This window comes from Myxocyprinus asiaticus, chromosome 46 (genome assembly GCF_019703515.2).
Source record: "Myxocyprinus asiaticus isolate MX2 ecotype Aquarium Trade chromosome 46, UBuf_Myxa_2, whole genome shotgun sequence".
Classification (NCBI taxonomy): domain Eukaryota; kingdom Metazoa; phylum Chordata; class Actinopteri; order Cypriniformes; family Catostomidae; genus Myxocyprinus; species Myxocyprinus asiaticus.
Window position 1 is genome coordinate 1,352,501 of NC_059389.1, and position 4,855 is coordinate 1,357,355.

Below are 4,855 nucleotides of genomic sequence, written 5' to 3' on the forward strand. Positions count from 1 at the left end.
CCATTTCACATATGCATTGAGGATATAAATGGGCTGGTTTACATGCACATACTAATATTGGGGTTATTATTATTATTATTTTTTTTACTGGTGAATGATAAACATAAATTATGTTTAAAGCCAAAATATTAAATACCATGGATAATTTACAGAGTAGTCCATTATTTTGAAGAGAGGGGTCAAAATGATCTTTCGCCATTGATTTTGGAGCCAAACTACAGGTCAAAAAAATACCCTTAGGAAGGTGTCAGTGTCATGATTTTATTTGTACACAGAGATAAGTAGATATATTACTAAAATCAGTTGACTTCAGCACCTCTTGTTGTATTATACTCCAATAGTACGAGTCCAAAAATGGGGAAAAAGCACTTTTTTTGTCGTTTTTCCACAGTTGGAGTGCCTATAACTCTAGAAGTGTTAAAGATATCTTAATATCCTCACAGATTATAGTTCAGAGGAAACTTTTCTGTTTGTATCTTAATTTTTAAGGCCCTACATGGTTAAATCCCAGACATATGGGGCTCTGAATGTGGCTCCATGTGTAAATTGTCATTAGAGTAACTTCTATACTTATCCACACTTTTGTCTGAGAAATTTTATTCTCAGAATTTATGCAGAAGTTTAGTTAAGACATCTAATGCAGATTTCTGTCTTGTGTTGGATGTGCCACAACAGAATGATTTACTCCCTGATCCAACTAAACTCGGAAGACACAATTCCGTATGAGTCACAAATGAACTCTTTTATTGTGGTAGAATTGACTTTTACTCACCATATAAAACATATTAAATGCTTTATTTCAACTTAAATGTAATGTATCCACCAGAATAATTATCCTGATGTTACAAAGCAAATATAAAGGACTTTTCTACAGGGACATTTTTGCCCTCACATTTTGAACTTAAGAAGCTGTTTTACTTTAACCATTCTATCAGATCAACCGCTTTGAAAAGATTACTGTGTTTCAGTCAGGCAGATCGGCCAGACAGTTTTTACAGAATTCCTCTTCCGAGTCTGAAGTCTCCGGCCCCTGTTCCCGTCGGCCCCAGCCTTTCTGGATCCCTTTACTACTCTGGACAGACGGCAGCTACTAAGGGACCTAACTGGGCAATTAGAGACACATACCCATTAAGTAGAACAAAAGAGTCCATGTGCTAAACTAACCGCCCCCTCCAGGCCCTGATGACCCCCGGGTGATTGTTTTGCTTTCTAATGGCCCGTGTGTTTGGATTGTTAATATGTGAAAGCTAATGGGACTCATTCAGTGAGTCTGTGAAGAGTGTTTGAGGTGAAGACAGCGTCTACTGGACTGGATCCAGTCTGATATTTGTGTAAAAATGAAGAATCTGTGCTGTGTTGGACAAAAAAAGTATGATCAAATTATTTAAATAGCTTACAACAATATCAAACCACTGTTTTGGCCAATAAAAATAGTAATTAAAAGGATATACAGTATATATGCTATTATGTCAATTTGTCAATGTGAATTTATTAATAAAGAATGATTAATAACAACAGACTGTTGACCAATGTGCTGTACAATAATCAAATAATAATAAGACAGAAAAAATTATTATCACTGTAACCCAAATTTGTGCTTTTTTCAATAAAAGGAGGGACGAGATGAAATAGTTTTTGTTAACATTATGCCACAAATGCCGGAATATTCCTTTAATACATTCTATGAATGACCGCATTTAAAATACATGTGACAACTTGCCCCGACCTGGCATTTACAAAAAATAATCTTGTCCTGAGTGTTTTTTGGTTAAAATCTACCATTCGTTATATAGTTCACTCATGTCTGAATGTATACCAGAGTGTTTTACACATAAAAATATATGATTTTAACATTTTATTTTGAAGGGTAAAATTTCCCCAAAATGATCCTGATGTAAAAACATACAAAACCACTGCTAGAGAAAATAAACATTATAACCCAAAACCTCATAGTTACTGAGCTATAACCCTAATATGACGACTTCTCTATGTGACAACTAGCCCCGGTCTACTCTATACTGTGTTTATTTTGTGTTTATTTAGTTTGCGGACAAAATTGTTGCCAGAAGTGAGCTAAATGTATCAAACCTTCCTTTGGGGACATCCTTATTAGAAAAAAAAGTTATAAATAAAAATCCTAAAAATGCAAACAGTTCTCGGTTTTAGTGTTTGAAGGAGTCTCTAGTCATTATAATTAGCTTTATTTAAAAACAATAGAAGTCTATCGTATGTCCTGATTTATATGGCTAGCTCTGTGTGTGTGTGTGTGTGTGTGTGTGTGTGTGTGTGTGTCTGTCCACCTCCCCAACTTTTTCGACACTTTGTTGCACTCAGTTGTCAGCTCGAGTCTCCGGCTCAGAGACGAAGCGCAGTCAAAAGTGTGCAGACAAACAACTGTCTGCTTGCAGCTCCTCCATCACAGACAGACAACTCAACATCTTACAACTTCACATCAAAGACTCTAGAATCTAAACCACCTCAATCTGAATTTATCAGTTTATTTAAAGGGATAGTTCACTCAAAAATGAAAATTCAGTCATTGTTTACTCACCCCTGTGTTGTTATAACTCTATATGACTTTCTTTCTTTTTCTCAACACAAAGGGAGAAACTGTGAAGAAATGTTGTGTTCACTGATGTCATACAATGGCAGTTTATGGTGACCACCTCTTCAAGCTTCAAAAGAACACAAAAGTATAATTCAGAAGTCTAATAAATTATTCATGAGACTCATGATTGTTATGAATGCATACGATAAGATTTGATGAGAAACAAACTGAAATCTAATGTATTATTTAGTGAAAATGTTCACTGACTGTTGATCTCCTGTGTGCGTTCATGATAGGACACGACAGCAACAGTTCACGCAGCGCCCTCACGACATTGGGGCGTTCAAGAGAAAACTCATTTTGCTTATCTAAAAGCAGCGATAGTGACAACAGAACACAACACAGCTGCACACAAAACAGAGAACAGAACTGACTAAACATGTCTGAAGAGTTTGTAGTTGAAGTACTGATGCATTTCTATGTCCAGCCTTATTTATTTATTTTTTAAGTTTTTGGACCGGTGCCAGTTCACAGTGGACGGAGTTACCCACACAATGCCGAAAATAGAAAACAAGCGATCAATAGAATGTACCGTCACTTGTCACTGCTGGTTAGGACAAAAACTCTGATTAACATAGAAAATATACCTTTTATTACGTGTCGTTTGCCGTCAGGTTTGGACACGGTGTGACTGTGGCTGCCTGTAGCTTCTCTATGTTTTGGTTTGATTTCTGAGTACTCTGTTAAAAATAAATAAGGCTGGGCATAGAAATGCATCAATTCTTCGACTACAAGCTCTTCAGACATGTTTAGTCAGTTCTGTTCTCTGTTTTGTGTGCAGCTGTGTTGTGTTCTGTTCTCACTATCGTTGTGGAGGACCTGTTTTTAGATAAACAAAACGAGTTTTCTGTTGAACGCCCCAATGTCGCGAGGGGGCTGCGTGAACTGTTGCTCTCGTGTCCTATCATGAAGGTGCACAGGAGATCACTGAGCACAACATTTCTTCACAATTTCTCCCTTTGTGTTCAGAAAAAGAAAGAAAGTCATATAGTGTTATAACAACACAGGGGTGAGTAAACAATGACTGAATTTACATTTTGGAGTGAACTATCCTTTAAGACTAGATTCAAGCAAGGAATCTAATTTAGACATGTCAGAATGGAGTTTGCATTGAAATAATTAAATATGTAGGAGGAGTTAACATGACATGTCACGTGTAATACTTCATCTAAAACAATTTTTAATTTTTTTTTTCTCAATTGCTTAAATTTATAGAGAAACTAAATGATAAATTATATTTATTCAAACTAAAACTAAACTAATATTTTTATTAGGGCTGTCATTTTAACACGTTAATTTAGTGTGATTAATATTATTAAAAAAAATATGCATTGAAAAAATTATGACCCCCTTACCTGTACGTTAATTTCGTACTAAAACTACATATTTTCAAAGGATAGGAGCAATTCAAGCTTGAAATACATGTCACTTTATGTTTTTGTGAGCCGCATCAGCAGGGGGCGGTCAGCGCACATCAACAAACCTCACAGGCAGCACATCGTGTTCTTCACAGCTGGGATGCAAGTGCAAATTTTAACTTGACACAGCCATTGAGACACTCAAATATATGTACATAGACGGCAATTAAAAATGGTGCAGATGAAATGCAAGAACAGGACAGATTGCAACTTAATTGCAAAATTGATTGCTTTTGGTTATAGACTATATATAGAGCAAACAATATATTGACTTCTTTTTTGTCTCAATGCTTTATTTGTCTGTTACAACAGTGCAATATTTTAAAATCTAAAAATGAATTATTATGTATTATTTAAATTGAATTATCTACATTTGGATGCCTTTCTCAGCAAATATTGATGCAATTAATTGTGATTATTTCAATTAATTAATCAGCATATCATGAAATTAATTCAATTAAACATTTTCGATTGACATCCCTAATTTTTATTCTTATTAAAAAATTATTTGTCATTGATTGTAATACAATCATTTCAATCTGAATATCTGAATTATTATATTTATTATATATAGGCCCATTATTAATTATTTGAATTATTATGTATTATTTAAATTGAATTATCTACATTTAGGAGCCATTCTCAGCAAATATTTATGTAATTAATTGTGATTATTTCAATTAATTAATCTGCATATCATGAAATTCATTCAATTACAAAATTTTAATCGACATCCCTCATTTTTATTCTTAAAAAAATAATAATTTGATTTTTCATTGATATTGAAAATATGGTCAATGGAAATGTTTTTTTAAGGGGATAAATCGTG